This window comes from Papaver somniferum, chromosome 10, assembly GCF_003573695.1.
Source record: "Papaver somniferum cultivar HN1 chromosome 10, ASM357369v1, whole genome shotgun sequence".
Taxonomy (NCBI): Eukaryota; Viridiplantae; Streptophyta; class Magnoliopsida; order Ranunculales; family Papaveraceae; genus Papaver; species Papaver somniferum.
Genome location: NC_039367.1, coordinates 164,105,662 through 164,123,701, shown reverse-complemented (window position 1 = coordinate 164,123,701; position 18,040 = coordinate 164,105,662). Strand labels below are relative to the sequence as shown.

General features: G+C 34.8%; 1 long non-coding RNA gene across 1 annotated transcript; it reads right to left on the bottom strand.

Annotated features, from left to right (window-relative positions):
• Window positions 1-5,458: 5,458 nt before the first annotated feature.
• LOC113317029 lies at window positions 5,459-7,759 on the bottom strand. Its single transcript, XR_003343186.1, has 4 exons — window positions 7,643-7,759; window positions 6,317-7,473; window positions 6,061-6,210; window positions 5,459-5,936 (listed from the first exon to the last, which is right to left on the bottom strand). It is a non-coding gene; the product is annotated as an uncharacterized LOC113317029 (long non-coding RNA).
• Between the last annotated feature and the right edge of the window lie 10,281 nt (window positions 7,760-18,040).

Below are 18,040 nucleotides of genomic sequence, written 5' to 3'. Positions count from 1 at the left end.
TTAAGCCTAAGATAATCCCTAACAAGTTGGTTAGGATAAGAAAAGGCAATTGATGTAATCCTAAGGGAATTAGAAGTCATCTAGTTCTAAGAAAAGTAAAGACATGTAATAAGGTAATAGGACTAGGAAAAAGAATTCATAGTTCTATATATATATGATCACCAAAGTCGTGGTTGATCATATGAGCAAGATTAAATCTTGTGTTTAGTTTTGAGAGATTTTCTAAACATCAATAAAGAGAGTTATATTTATATAAGCTAAGTTTCATCTTGCAGTTGCCATTAGTCTTTTTCAGCTGTTTCCCCAAACCAATAAAAAGCTCCGTTAAGAATCACCCCCCTTCCAAAACAAAAGACATAAGGTACGGTTTGACTGTTTTTCCATTAATCTGTTCCCAAGGTATAGACTTTAACTATAGAACTGTTCTTTAGAGCATGAAACCCAATTATTAACTTGTAATCATCAAACTTCGAATCATAGCCGAAACCATATATGCATCTTCCAGTGTCATAATATTTATTTGGTAACTGGGGTAATTTTTTGAACTCTTCACTGGTTGGGTTCCAAAGACAGAAAAATTCTTCCCAATGATAGGGTACTTACGCATCTTACCATACCATAGGCAGAACAGACCATTTGTTGAACCCAACAATTTAACCCTATAATCCAAAGATTTGGATGGGTAATCCAATTCAACGACATCAACTTCACTTCCATTGTTTGAAGAGACTAAGGTATCATAATATGTGGAGTGTATTGTGTAAGTAATATCACTACTCTCGGTAAAACATCTGACAATGAGACTAAGATTGTTCTTTTGTGTTGTAATACCAAGGTGCATCCTAACAAAATCAGGATTATTAATTATTTGAAACTAAGACTTGCAAACACACTTACATGCATATGTTGATTTCCCAGTTACCCTGAGAAGATCTCATTGCTTCTCCTCCCTTAGTCAAGTCTTCTCTTCCGGAAGACTTGACATTGCTTCTCCTCCTTTAATCCCCCGCTTCTTCATCTCCGGATTTCTTATCGAGCAACAAATTCTTTGTAGAGAACTTGTGATTGCGATAAGTGAAAACTAGTACCACACCCATTTTTCAGATTTTTCCTATTGTCAAACCCACCGTCAGAAAAGTTCACGGACGCACCCATTTTTCGTGATAAAATTTCTCACAGCCCCATATTTTCTAAAATTCTACTTTTCTTCTTCCGCAACTGTTTTTCCTCTTCTGCTATTTTTCACTTCGGAAATCCCTTGAGACTAAAAGCGCCAACAGTTTGTGTTCAACAAAGGTTTTTCTTCACTGATTTCATGGAGATTTCTGATTTGCATCGATGGGTATTTTGTGTGATTTATCTGTCAATTGATGTTTGCTTTTGCTTAGATTTTCGATTTCCATCGATGAGTATTTTGTGTGATTTGAATTACAATCATGATTTTGTTTGATCAATATAAGCTTAGATCTTACTTAGTTGTTGTGATCTGCTTGTCGAATTAGGTTAAGAAACGGATTTTGTAATCGGAATTTAAGATCTTATGTTTTTTCTTTTGGATTTGTAGGTAACATATAGGAGAGTATATATATATTTGGGGAATTTTGTTTTGATAATTGTGAAGTAGTTTCTTAGATTCTATTTAGCTTGCGAATTGGAGTGGTAGAGAAGCAATTGGCAGCACCAAATTTGGAGATTTATTGTCACTGTTTCAGATGAGTCTAATTGAAGTTCTCAACAGAGTTTAAGAGATGAACTGTTGTTCAGTCAAATATGGAATTTGTGTGGGGTTGTTGATGTGAATGGAGTAGTATTTAGAAGTTGGTTTCGGTGTTGGTTGAACTGGTACTGCATGATTGCAGTGGTAGTGGTGGGTTCTCACTGTCTTGTTGTGGCTAAACCATGAGTGCATTTGTTGTTTGCATTTACATTCCAAAGTTATGAATGGGAATGGAATTAAAAAAAATATGTTAATACCTTTGACTTTATTCACAAACCATTTAGCTCCTTCTATGCTGTTTTGCATTGACTATTGCAGATGAAGAAAATTATGTATTAACAAAATACTGTTTGGGAAGCTACATATATATTAGTATTGGTATTGGTCATAATGGTTGAATAATCTTTTATGCAGCTACGAAAATGGTTGCATAACCGGTTATGCATCTACAAAATTTGTTACATAACTTGTTATGCAGTCCCGAAAATGATTGCATAACACGTTATGCAACAATTTTTTTTGTCACTATTGAAACCAATAAAAACAAAGACTGCATAACTTGTCATGCACCAACAATAATATCTACATAACATGTTATGCAGACGCGAAAATGGATGCATAACCTATTATGCAGCCGAAAATATGACTGCATAATGCACTATGCATCGAGAAAATTGTTGCACAATCTTTATGCATCGAGAAAATAGATGCATAACCTGATATGCATCCATTTTTTATGTACGCACTAAAATCAACCAAAACAATGGTTACATAACTTGTTATGCAGTCGAGAAAATGGTTGCATAATTCGTTATCTGTCTGCAGAATGTGTTATGTGTCTTTTTTGGTGTCTGCATAATGGTTATGTAGTCGGTTTTCGAAAATTTTGCCTAAAATGATGATCACCTCCGATTTTTTCGTAAAAATCAAAAAACTGATATTGTTGTTTGTACTCGTTGCGTAGCTCTCTTTAAAAGATTTCCAACGATATAAAATTTGTAAAATTCTAAGGTGCGAATTTTTAGATATGTTATATCCAAGCTGCATTGCCAATTATACCCCTGATGCATAACCCGTCATGCGGATGCATAATCCATCATGCAGACATTTTTAATAATTTCATATAATTATGGGTGTCACGGAAATAATTATGGGTGTCACGGTACCTAAAATTAATTGTGGGCCTGACAACGAGAATACTTTTTTTTTTGGGCCTGCCCCTAATTTTTCCTTGCGATATTTCTTTGCTCTATAAAAATGAACCATTTTTTAGGGACCATGGTTTTTTTTAGGGGACCATGGTCTTATTAGGCCAACCTCCCTATACTTATAAGGGGTGTCCTAAAGTTAGGTAAGTACACATTTACCCTTTACTTTAATTTAAATTAAAACTAACCTAATAACTATATAAATCTAGTCATATATATCCAATCTAAATGAATCTATTAACCAAAATCAAAATCAAAATCAAAAACAAAAATAGGGGGAATTAAAAAAAATTAGTTTTGAAAGAAAAAATTATCCTCTTCTTCTTCTCTCTTTGCTTGACGTTCCTCGTTCAATTGAAAATTGAGTATTAACCATCAAAATGAGTTGAAAATGGAAGTTGAAGAGAGAAGTTCGGCTAGGAATTATGTGAAAAACTTTGTCGAACTAACCGAACCTAATGGAAATGATGAACATGAAGAACAGTTTGCCTATTTCGCAAAAAAGTTCTCAACCGAACCTTAGTTCAGTTACGTCGCAAAAAACATTTCCCAACCGAACCCTAATAGTTCGGTTAGTAGCAAAAAAAACTTCCCAACCGAACCCTAATAGTTCGGTTAGTTGCAAAAACATTTCCCAACCGAACCTTAGTTCGGTTATTTCGCAAAATATTTCCCAACCGAACCAATAGTTCGGTTATGTCGCAAAAAACATTTCCCAACCGAACTTTAGTTCGGTTACGTCGCAAAAAATGTTTCTTAACCGAACTTTAAGTTCGGTTTGATCGTAAAAAGTTTTAAATTTTTTTATAACCGAACTATTTAATGGTCACACCAAATATAGAGTTCGGTTTGATCGCAAGGAAAAATTTCGATTTTTTGTAACCGAACTTCTTACTGGTATCTAATCATTACTAATCACTAATCATTAAGTTCGTTTTTGGTCATAAATTTGTGTAACCGAACTTAATCACAAAAAAAATTAAATATTCTTGCAAGGAAAATTTTCAATTTTTTATAATAGAACTTCTTAATGGTAACTAATCATTACTAATCACTAATCATTACTAATCATACTAATCATCATCAACTAATAACTAATTAATCATTAACTAACACATTTAATTGAGGAGGGTAAGTTTGGTATTAAAAAAATATTTAGATAAAGGTTGACTTAGAATTACTTTTTTAAAAAAATATTTAAAAAAATATCTTGCCTAAAATAAAATCTTGGTCCCAAAAAAAAAAACCACCCTCCCCAAAAAATGGTTCATAAAAAGGTCTAATGCGATCTTTATGGGCTATAAAAAGCCCACTAAGTTTCTTATATGTAGATATTGTTGCCCGGATGTTGAAAATTCGCCAGCCCGCCAACAACTTCTGGTGGCATCGTCACATGTGAGGGAAAGTTTGAGACTTTAATCTACGGTTGTATCAGTATGCCTGTCAAACACTAATAAAATATCACCTCTAGAATCTTGAAGGGCGACCACACAAGCCTCGAATAAAAAGTGGTAGTTCATAATAGTTTTAGACTTTTAGGCTTCTCTTAAGATGCAAGACTTGAAGCTGTTCTTGCAGGACTACCTGTATATATTTTCTCCCTTTTTAAGGCTCCAAAAACATGATCGACCGTCTAGAAAATAAGATGAGTGCATCCAGTTTTATGGAGTAAGAAACAAAATGCCATAGTCATCCATTGGATCCACTCGATCAAGGTGTGCCTGGCAGTAAAAATCTTAAATGATGTTTTGCTCGCAGAATGGATCTGGAGATTCCACAATGAAAAACAGTCTACGGGATATAAAGATATTTCAGTTAGATATCAAATTGCTCAAAGCGTGCATCACTCATCAAGTGATTAATGACCCTTACAGCACCTTTTTGCAATCTCCAAACTCAGCAGTATTTGTGAAAAGAACATTTAGATCACTGTTGGTAATGGGGAATATACTAGTTTTTGGTTTGATAATTGGTCCAAAAACGCATATTTCGAGGTAAATTTCCCAGGCTTTTCAAGTTAGCAGTTAACAAAGAAGGGTTTGTTAGAGATCATTGCTCAAATAGTAATCACGCTGAATGGGTTCTCTCATTTAAGAGAAATTTGAAACACGCAGAAATTTATGATTTGCTGCAAATTTCACCTAATCTTGGCAATAAGGTCATTCTGCTGTTTGAAACTTAAAACACTGATTTTTCGTGGGCGCAAGTTTTCTACCCTGAAGCGAAGTATGATATTTGGCTGTTCAACTGGGACTCACTGTTTACATGGAAACAACCATGATGAAATTGGTTGTAAGCAGTATGTTTTTCTTTTCTTTTCCTTTTTTTCTGTAAATTATTCCTCTCGAAGTTTGTTTCAGCTTCTGGCTCCTTTCAAGCTGTCTTGACTCTTTAGTTCTTTGTACAGCTTCTTTTTTACATTATATTCTGGCTCTCAGAAAAAAAAAAAAAAAAAAAAGAGATAATTCTTACGACCAATGGAGTTTTCTCAGTGAAAACTTTCTACCATAAGCTAAATAACAGACCAATCGACTGTATTCAAGGACATAAAAATAGATGATCTAGTTCGAGAAATTCTTGATAAGTTTCCTAGTTTTGGGAGATGATATTATTTCAACATCATTCCCATTAGAAAGATTATTCACAAAGTCATCTGCAGCAAAGAGACCCTATTTGACAATAAATACCAGGAACTAGAAAACTAACCAGCTTAAAAACAGCATTAAGCAAGCTTAGTGGAATTCAAGCACACATGTGCGGGAGGCTTTAGGAAGACTTGGGAACTCTGACATAAGTGCTTGTTTGTTTTTCGCATTAACAGGATTGACATAACTTCCAATGGTAACTGTCTGCAAAGCTTTTGCATTTTTCAAAATTAGTTTCAACCATCTCATCTCCCTCGCATTCCCATCGAAATACATAAAACAAACAGACTGGAGATGTTGAAACAAACATTCTACCGTCAACTTAAGACCATCCCAATTATCACCTTCTACATTGTCATGAATGCGCTGAACAGAGAAACGAACAAAACCCAAATGAATAAAATGGCATCAATATGCTTAACAATACCCAAGATTTGTTTTTCTATATCTCTAAGATGAGTAATAAACATTAGAAGTTCTGTGTAATTACCTCGTTAAATACGAGACGAGTCAAATTAGGTGCTGCTTTGAGCAGTCGAAATACTGATTTATCAGTAGTTTCTTCCAGTTCTAGGAACAACTTATCCAAATTATGAAATGTAGGTAGGATGTCTACGAAGTCGTCCGCAACAGAGATTGTCTATTCATCACCATTAAAGCAATATTAGGAAGTATATCAGTGTTGAGGAGTCCACTTGAGCATATATTACATAAAAACTTAAAGAGAGCGAAATAAAGAAGAATACCTCTAGGGTTACAGCACATATTATTAGACTTTTTACATGTGCAAGCGCTTGAAAAAACTTACTTACAGCTACCTGTTGCCCCCTGGTACATCATATTCATCACAAAGCCAAATGTTTGCAGATTCTAGTGCTTGAAAGCTGGAAAGAAAATATTCCTTTGCCAGCCAACCATTATAGGTAAATGACACTAGATTTGGTGCATTAATTTTGAGAGCACAGTCTTGTAAGCCATCATCATCCACCATGTGGTTGGGATCAATTTCCAAGTGTTTCAGTGCCGGAGTTGAGATGCAAAAATTCGTCACTCCAAACCAATTGCAATAATCCAAAATCAAAATTTCAAGAACAGGGCAATTAGAAATGTGTTGCTCATCAGTAAATTCGAATCCACAAAGTGTGAGGCTCATGAGTTTTGGTAAAGACAAACTTGTAGGAAGATGGATAGTCATATATAAGGGTGCAGTTATCTCCAATGTAGTTAAGGATTCACATGTGAAAAGTGATAAAGGAATCAAAAAACGTTTGTGTTCATCTAACCAGAGATTAAGCTCTTTGACACTACGCATGGTTAAATATTTGATCCATGAATGAACCCTAGATGCACTCATGAGTTTATTGGTAGTGAGATGGAATTTCTGAATATTTGATGATGTGTCATGAAAAAGCAATGTTCTATCCACAAATTCCATGAACATATTGGTTCCGGACAATGAACATTGATTCCAGTTGGGAAAAACAAGAGCGGGAATAGATGTCCATAAGTATTTCCATCTTTTAGATAGTATAGCAGTTTCAGCAACAGGCTTGATTTCAAGTTAAGATAAAATATGTCTGCCTCACCAATTTTATTCAAATCCATGAAATTTTCAGTTATGTCTGTACACAAAAACAAAATCCAGTTTCAAGTCTGTGTGCCTAACAAAGAATCTAGCTAGCTAATAGACGAAAGCAAGCACAGATGACTTGAAGTAGATAATTAAAAGTAAATTAGAAGATTACCTCAACTCTGAAGCTTCCACAAAATGAAGAATTAATCAATTCTAATAGTTAATGTTCTATAATCACCCACATCTACACTTTCAGCAGCAGCATCAATAAAATTGAACTCCCAATTATAGATTTTGTGAGAAATGCCCAAATCAATAAATTAAGAATCCCTAGAGATCAAAACCCAAATTCCAGATTTCAACAGAACCTCAAATCAATCAAATCACAGAAATATGAAAACTCAATTTGAGTTTTAAAAGATTCACCAAGAGTGAACTAATTTGAAACTTAGCTAGGGTTAGCAATCATAACTTAGCCATTTGATAAAGTCACACTTACCGTCTCAGTCGCTGATTGCCAGAAATTTGTTGATGAAAAATCTCAAATCAATGTCTTCTTGTTCGATTTGTAGAGAACTTCTTCGAATCTCTTCTTTTGTCTGTAAAAAGGTTTTATGTTTTGATGGGCTAAATGAGAGAGCGATGTAGTCATTATTAATACGGGTTACGGGTTAAGGGTCGGTCATCCTCATACAAGTCGAAGTTCGAACCTCCATAATGTGAATACGTACCCTTGAGACCCGGAAGAAATATTCATTTACCAAGAATTTATTTAGAGAAATTTACTGTTTAGTCCAGAAAATCCGACCCGGGTTACTGGCTGGTCCAGCGGGATATAACAATTAATGGCTAGTCCAATAAAGTTTAAAAACATGTTATTTTACCTATATATCCTGGACTACGTGATATGTGTACAGTTTCCGTCCGTTTTCTTTTCAGTTTTCTTTTTCAGTTTTTTTCCAGTTGCGTTCTCTCTCTCTTCTACAACCTAAATTGAAAAACGCAAACTGCTTCGCCTTTCTTCACATTCAGAAAACTGCTTCGTCTCTCTTCTACAACCTAACTCAATGGATTAATCACCATTATCAGAAACGAAAACTGCTTCTTCTTTCAGTTTCTGACCTAATTTTCATTAAATTCAATTGAAGAAGAAATGGGTACAAGTAGAAAAATTAAGAGGAAGATTACAGAAGAAATTACTGAAGTATCTCCATCACCAGTGAATAGAAGAAAGAAATCTGACGATGGTTCACCAACAGAAGCCTCCCCTGCTTCTAAATCTCCTTCACTAGTGAAAAGAAGAAGGAAATCTGTCGATGATTCACCAACAGAAACCTCCTCTACTGCTAAATCTCCTAAACCAGTGAAAATAAGAAGGAAGTCTACCGATGATTCACCAACAGGAACCTCCCCTACTGCTAAATCTCCCACAACAAGAAGTATGAGTAAGGTTCCTCAGGAAAAAGGTAAATCAAATCAAAAACAAAGCCTAATATGTACTTCATATTGACATGCAATATTCCCAAAACCTAAAATATGTACTGTTACATATTGAAATGTAGTGTTGTTTAACTAATACATACTAAAATTTAGTATGTCAATTTATATGTGTACTACATATCAATATGTTGTCTGCAATTTGTACTTCATTTTGACAAGTTATATGTTGTACCATACAGATATGTAGTGCTTATTCAATATGTAATGGTAGCATCTCATATTGACAAGTTATATGTAGTACCATACTTATATGTAGTGCTTATTCAATATGTAATGATAACATCTCAAATTGATATGTGTAGTGCCATACTGATATGTAGTGCTTATTCAATATGTAATGATAACATCTCAAAATTGATATGCAATTGCAATTTTTTGGTTTACAACAGCAAAAACCAAAAGAAAGAAAGCAGCTGCTACTCTGGAAGCAAAAAGCAAAAGAAAAACAGCAGCGGCAACAACTAATGCAAGAGGAAAAAAGGAGACAAAGGCTGCTACTCCTTCACCGCTAGCAAAGGGGAACAAAGCACTTGTCCTGAGAGCTACTACTCCTTCACCAAAAGGAAAGGGGAAATCAAAAAGGGGGAAAGAAAAAGTACCCCTGAAAGAAGGTATGTAGTGTTAAAAGTAAACATATTACAAAAAGCGTATCAATAATTCTTAATAAAGAGGAGGCGCTGCCCCCTCGACCCCCGTAAATTGTGAAACATATGAAATAGGGTGTTTACTTTGTACTGTATCAAAGCAGATACATACGGCATATGTAATGTTACATATCAATATGTAGTGGTAGATTCTTCACCAAAAAATCGTGCCTATGATTTTTCTGAGAGCTGCTACTCCTTCACCAAAAGATAAGGGGAAAGCAAAAAGGGGGAAAGCAAAAGTAACTTGAAAGAAGGTATGTAGTATTAAAAGTGAACATAATAACGAGGGGGCGCTGCCCTCTCGACCCCCGTAAATTGTGAAACATATGAAATATGGTGTTTACTTTGTACTGTATCAAAGCAGATACATACGGCATATGTAATGTTACATATCAATATGTAGTGGTAGATACTACATATTCTTGTAGTGGTATCTACCATAATATATTATTGATATGTTCTACTAATAATATGTATTTAGCATAACAATATGTAGTGGTAGATACTGCTAATTACATAATGATATGTGCTGATAATAATATGTAGTTTCAAGTACATATCAATAATAGGTAATGGTAGATACATTAACTACATATTGATGTTATAACTACATGATGTTATAACTACATATTGATATGTTGTGTAATGGTTTTAAATTCTTGATATTGTGTAGGTGGTAGTAAGCGTAAGAAAGGAGCTGGAAAACCACGAAGTTTATACCGAGCCGGTTTCAGGGGCTTGTGAACACTATTAAGAAGGTGCAAAAACTTAAGTTGCGTAAGTTGCAGCTGCGCCTGATTTTTGAAGCATCATATGGGAACTTGTTCCTAATGTTCTGGAACACATGTTTTGATTTACAACACTGGTTGAAGCTTGAAGAGGAACTAACTAAAATGTTACACTGTTACGTGAGAGGTGAAGATCCAAACAAGCTTAGATTTTGCTTTCTAAGGCATGGCTCACCGCATGAGCTGGTATCCACACCAGAAGAAATGACACTCATTTATGGGATGCCAAGAATTCCAGGTAGGGAATATCGTGATTTAAGTCTTACAATGCTGAGTAAAAAAAGTGGATGGCGTGAAAATGAATTATTCAAAAGGGTTTTTCCTGCTGATATAAAACCTGGTGAAAAAGTGACTAGGCCAATGATTGTGAAGGCAATCTTGAACATCCTAAAAAGAACACCAATTAATCTAAAAGAGAAGTATGATAAAGATGAAGATGCCGAGAAGCTTGATAAAGATGAAGATGCTGAGGAAGACGAGGGTGATCAATCAGATGAAGATTCTGAAGAATCTGAGGAAGAAGAGGAAGATGTTGAAGATCTTGTTAGGCTTATTTGCCTATTTATGTGCACTTCATTATTTTTCACAACAAAGGATGCAAACGCCTTGACTGAAAAATACATAGGTTTCGTTCTTGATCTTGAGAAGACCAATAATATTTCATGGCCTGACCTCATCCACTCTAATTTAGAGACAGAGCTGAATGAACACGTGGATAACGTAGAAGACACTAATGGTTGTGTTTTTTATTTTTTGGTAAGATTTTATCTACTTTAAAACTCTTTTATTTTTCATGGTTTTCTACATTTTTATAGTATCTCTAACACTGCATATCATTACTTACAGCCATGGTTTGCGGACCTATAGTGATATACCCTGAGGTAATGTATGTGCCAAGAGTGGCTAGATGGAGTCATACAAAGATATGCACTGAGTTCCTAAAGGATATTGATCTTTTCGAGTATGAGGTAAACTTGGAGTACGTATTTTGTTGAAAAAATAATACATATGTTGTTATTTTCATTGAATATGTGGTGATACATATCAATATGTAATCATTACATATCGATATGTTTTGCCAGTATGTAGTTATTTTGTACCAGTTATACATATCAATACATATCAAAATGAATCATACAAAGATATGCATTGAATAACTACATACTCCTATACACATTATGTCACATTGCATTGAATATGTGGTGATACATATCAATATGTTGTGCCAGAATGTAGTACCGGTATTTAGTTATTAACATATGTAATTGTTTTTTACGTCTTTGATTTTGTACTAGTTTTATGTTGAGTTAATATGTAGTTGCTTATTTACATCTTTGATTTGTACACAATTCTCTGTTGATTTCAAAGAAGAGATCACAAACGAAGAAAAACAAATTCTTAATCGTATCTCAAGAAGGATTAAAGATGAAGAACCTTCCAGTGAAGAAGATGCCAATTCTGAATCGGAAGAAGAGAAAGAAGAAGAAAATGCAAGTCCAGTGGAAGAAGATGGCTCAGTATTGGGGGAAGAGGATTGGAAGATAAGATACGATGATTTGAGGAGTGCAGTTTCTGCCAAATGGAGCGAAGTGAAGACAATGCAGCAAGAGGGCGAAACGATTGACGCTTCAAAGCTTGTGCTGATGATGGAAGAAATTTACTCGAAAGTTTTCCCTTTGCAAAGAGAAGCCATCCATGAAGATTATGTTAGCTTGGGATGTACACCTACTCAAAGAAGCCCCCATTAAGATTTGGATGTGGACACAACAGTTGACGTCGAAGTTGAGTTGTCTCCAAAAAATCAAACAAATGTTAATGCCGCCTCTGAAACTATTTTGTCAGCACCGAAAGAAAAAACAAATGTTAATGCCACCTCTGAAGTTGAATTGTCAACAACACCTGTAGTATTGAAGTTCCATGATGTTTAAGTTCAGCGTTCTAAGGTTAGAAGATGGGCTAAATATGATTTGGCGCAAAAAGTCAAAGAGATAGAAGAGAAAAATAGCAGACAAAACACACCGGTAAGTACTATCCAGCCTAAGTGTTTCTCTAATGTTCACTTCAATATTAACTTACATTGTTGTATTGTTACATATTGATATGTACTGTTACATATCAATATGTAGTGGTAGATACTTACATTGTTGTAGTGGTATCTACCATTACATATTGATATGTTTAAGATATGTTTAAGATATGATGTCGCAAGATGTTTTATGTTACCATTATGTTGACAGTTTCAATTTCTTTCTTGCAGACTAATCCACTTGAAATTAAGCAGGTAGCAGTAAAGGAGTTGCTTAATACTCTACAACAAACAAAGGATCAAGTTGAAGTTATGTCCCAGAAATCTGAAGAGTATAACGCTGCATCAGCGGCGAGAATTTTTTTTATCATGGATGTATCTTTGTTTAGTGAGATGTCTAGTTTGGAGCACATCGACGAGCTCTCTATTAGAGATTATTTAGACATGGCAAACTCAGGCATCGAAATTTATGTAGAAGAGTATGCAGGCCTCCTTCCAGATTGTGGTACTGATCAAAAATGTGGCCTTCTTGGTATTGACATACGTCAACAATTTGAAAACTTATTTGGAAGCGATTTGCTACCTGTAGAATGTCCACATGATACAAATGAGAAAAAAGAACCCAGTGAACTGAATGATGCAGGTGAAGTTGCAGCTAAGCAACAAGAAAACATCCCACCAAAAATTTCACTAGATACTTTGGAGGTTTCATCGCAAGACGTTTTGGATGTTCCATCACAAGATGTTTTGGATGTTCCATCACAAGAAGTTTTGGAGGTTCCATCACAGGTGAATGATATGTATTGAACGTTAAACATATCTTAAATATTTGTACTGAAATGTTAATCATCAACTATTATATTTGTACATTACATATTTTTTAATGTTGATAAAAAATGCAGGAACCAACTACTCCAAGCCGGAAACAAAAATTGGTAGCAGTGCACAAAAAGACCATCGCACCGCCCGTCAAAAAGTTGTAGTACACACCTACCAGACCCATTACTCGTGCCATCCTGCAAAAAAGAAAGATGATATTTACGAAGGTGGAAGTAAGTTCTCTGCCTCATATAAAGAACCCAAGAAGCCGAAAGATACAGCATAAGCAATACCACTAAATAAGAACAAAAAGCTTAAATTGCGCCGCAAATATTTCTGGAAACTGAGTAAATCGCCATTCTATAATGACATGAAGGATGGACAAAAGACTACCATTTCCACATATTTCGATAATGCAAAACTTCTTAGGTGAGTTCTTAATTGACACTATTATTTGGAACATCTGCATATACAAAATTCTTTCCCTTTGTAGTAAGTTCTCTCCATCATATAGAACTTTTATATTTGTAGTAAGTAATACATATAGTTCTTAATTTTCGTGTACTTTTATATTTGTAGTAAGTAATACATATACATACTACATATTGATATGCACTTTTGCTATCCATACATATAGAATATTATGCTTGGGGACATATCAGTATGTTCTGTTACACAAAGAATACTAACCTTTACGTCGTTTTATTTTCCAGCTCAATTGCTTGGAGAACGGGAGAAGTTGGTCTTTGTGTAAGTGGAAGTACAGTTGATGACTTGGTACATAACGATTTATTAGAGCCAGATCTTCTCAACTACGGAAAATACAAGCTTAACAACAAATTTCAGAAAGAGAAGACTATGCGCGAAATAGACAGAAATACTTGCTTGTGTTTGCATCTTGATCCGTCCGCTTGGGTAAGTTGTCATCTTACACTGCATATTTACTACAACACATATTTTATTAAAAAGTATGTAGGGTATAGGTACACGACATATTGATATTGAATAAACATAATTAGATATAAACTATTCAAGTACATCCATGTTTTCAGTACAATGTTGAGTTCCCGGATAACCTCAAAGGAGGAGCAGAAGAGTTTGTTTACAAACCAATATTGGCGATGGATGAAAGTATCAAGAAGATTATTGTACCAATGTATCATCACAATCTTCATTGGACGCTACTTGAGTATGACTGCGAAGAAATGGTGTTAAACCGCTACAATTATTATATGGTTGAATGGGGAGGAATATGTTATCCAAACGCCACAAAAATGGCAGATTACATGTTCACACCTATCAACCTGTACTTGGTGGAGAAGAAGAAATTAACCATTAATACAACACCAACATTATTTGCTTCCGAAGAATCTAATAGTCAATGAATGTGAAACACCTCAACTAAGGGGATCGCCAGACTGCCTACTATCTGTTATGCATTTTATGAAGATGAATTCGAAAAGAAAACATGTGAGAGTACCTTTGGGAGATGATGATGAAGTGCAAGTGAAGGTTCGTAACAAAAGGGTCGCGTTATCATGCAAATTGCTGGAAGCATCTCCACCAGAAATCAGTTGGAAACCTGACACAGTAGATCCTAATTGCTAAAAGTAGTCTGACAGTACATATTAATATTTACCTATTTACCTTTTATTATTGCTGAAAGTAGTCTAACTTTATTAGTGATTTTTTGTGTTGTCGATACGAGGGTGAATAATCTGGGAAACCACAAAAGTTTAAACTAATCTTATGGAAAGGTTTAAATTTGCTTTAAGTGATGTAAATGTCAATTTGTATTGGAAGATGGTTACACCACATTCATTACATATTAGTAAGTAATGATTGTATTCTTGTTAAAATCAAAACAGAAAGTTATTCCTGCTTCACCAACATTTAGTAATTCTTAGAACATATCAGTAAGCTCTAATTGTATTCTTGTTACAATGTCAGTATGGTTACACTACAAAATATGTAATGATTACATCACTTAAATTTGCTTTAAGTGATGCAAATGTCAGTATGTAGTGAAAGATGATTACACCACATTCAGTACATATCAGTAAGTACTGATTGTATTCTTGTTAAAACCAAAACAGACTGTTATTCCTGCTTCACTAGCATTGAGTAATTCTTAGAACATATCAGTAAGTACTGATTGTATTCTTATTACAATGTCAGTATGGTTACACTACAATCATTACATATCAGTATGTACTGGAAGATGCTTATGCTACAATACTGACATGTAATATCAGTATGTAATACTACACTACTGGTGATAGATACTAACAACATATTTCATTACATGTAAGATCAATATCACTATTTCATTATATGGTTAATGATAAACTAACAACTTATTTCATTATTCCACATTTAATGACACTTAACCACATATTTCATTATTCGAAAGATCAATATAACTACATTTTAATAGACTTATAATGTTTCAAAAACCAAAAGATGTTCTAAGAAAACAACAAAAACAGTAATTTCAGTACACTTGTGATGTATGTGCTGTAAAAGAAACAGTTATTAACCAAATTTACTTGGTACTGACGAATCAAAAGAAAACAGTAGAATAGAACAAAGGACTAGAATGGTGGAAAGAATAATGGCAACGTCATCGGTATCACATTCTGCTGCACGTTCAAAGCCTGTGATAAAAGAAAAAGAGAAATCAAAACACTACTTACTTAAAAAATACATTGTACTGTATCATCCTGCCTAAAAAGACATATCTTTAATATGTACTGACTGAAACACATACCTGACACAAATCATTCTTTAGAAAGTTCATACTGACGGATAACAGTGCATGTTGCCTTGTTGTGACGAGTCTTCAAATTACATATTGAACACTTGACAGATTTTTTACTAGTCTCATAAGATGATTTAATCCGCTTCCCCTTTTTCCTTCCTGGTGGAGCCCTAATTACTTCTAGTGAGAGAACGATATCGTCTACGTGATACTCATCAGGCATGTGGGGAAAAATACAATATCATAAATTCATATGAATATGTACACAGTATATTGTTTCATTATACACAGTATATTGTTCCTCAAAAACAATATCAAAAAATGTACTGATTAAAGACACATACCTGTCGTGGTTAGGAACGGGTCTAATAGCTATTGAATATAGCTTAAGAAAAGTGGTAACTTTGAAGTAATCTTCGACATAATCAAGCATCCTTCCTCCAGATTTAGTAATAGCTGCAGTAGCGTGCGAGCATGGAAAACTATAAATGCGCCATTGTTGGAAAGTACAAGTTTTTCTCTCTAGATCTACCATATGAGACCTGCACACACAAAAAAACACCCATATTATCTACTGAATATATACACAGTACATATTCATATGTTACCTACAGTACCCCTAAGATACTAGTTTGGTGGATAGACTTCACATCACAGAACATGCTACTTCAAAAAAAAAAAGAGAAAATAAACTTAAATTCAGATAACAGAGATTAGGGTAATGCTAACCTTGGAGAATGCACTTCAAAACGCTTAGCATCTGACTGGATAACTTTACAGGGACGGCCAATTTGAATGTGTAGTTCAAGTAAGGATTGATACACAGGGGTTAGCAGTTCTGGGTTCATCGAGACACTCTGTTCACGACGTTCTGACATCATTTCCATCATACGTATCCTACACAAAACAAGGGGATAGATTAAAACAGAACATATATGATAATACTATTACAAAAAGAAAACTAATACAAGCTTGTACTGTGACTAAGAAAACTGATATAAACCTTATCGAGTCGACAAACGCAGACGCAGGTAACTTGTTGTCTTTTTTAATCCATCTATTGTACGATTCAGCAACGCTTGAAGAAGTCTGACCATAACTACATCCCTTAAAGAACGCACTGGACCACTTTTCCTTTGGGATCTTGCGGCAGTAGGCAGCAACCCAAGGCCTTCCCAACTTCCTCGTATGTTGCAGGAGAAAGAGCATATGTCGCATTTCGGAAAGCATCAGTGACTTCTTTATACTTTTCGTCAGACTTTGTGATAGGTAAGTTTTTGTCCAAGTGAAAGTGACAATATCTTTGATGATAATTAGGGAATACTTTGGGCATATATTTAACCAACCCTTCACCTCGGTCAGTCATAAATGTGATTGGGCGATCATCATTCAAAGCCTCCTTCAGATTCTTGAAAAACCATTCCTAGTTGTCATTAGTTTCGCCATTTACTAAACCAAACGCGAGCGGATAAAAACCTGCAAAAGGAATTATTAGTTATGTTAAGCAACTGCTTGAGACTATATATTGACATGCATTATGGTTTATCTCATACTCAGTAAGGTCAATATGTAGTATGGTTTACCTCTTTGTCAATATGTGAAAACCTGACACTACATATTGACATGCAGTATGGTTTACCTCGTACTCAGTAAGGCCAATATGTAGTAGTATCCTCATTGTCAGTATTGTAGTAAAATGAGTGATCTAACTACCAGACACTACATATCAAAAAAAAAAAAACATATGAAAAAAAAAACAGTTACCTTGATTGCCACTAAGACATGTTGCTGTCATGAGACCTCCTCTAAAAGTTCCGGTGAGAAATGTACAATCACAGAATATCATGGGTCGACATAGTTTATATCCCTCTCTACAAGCTCCAAAGCAAATAAAAAGTCTGTTGAATCTTTTTGTAGCATCATTGAAGTCGAAATCAATAAATGACCCAGGATGTTTTGTCCTAACAACATTCACCCACCAAGCAAGATCAGTGTAAGACTTGACATCATTACCAAAAATCTGTTTATGTGACAACTCAATTGCATGATATGCGTGGTGATATTGGATGTCGATCCCTCCACCAACTTTAATATAATCTATGATCTCTGCTGGTGTTATGCGAGGGTTGTGCTTGACGTGCTCATGAATTAGACTGTTCATGAGTTTTCTCGTAACTCTTGGATTCTTCAACATATAACCACCGCCATAGGTGTGCCTTCCCTCATATTCCTTTATCTTAAAAATATCAATAGAACTACCAATGTCAGTTGCGTGAAGCCTCCATGAACAACCTTTCACGCTGCATACGGAGGTGAATCTCTCAAGGTCATTCTTCTTCTTAATTATCTCATATCG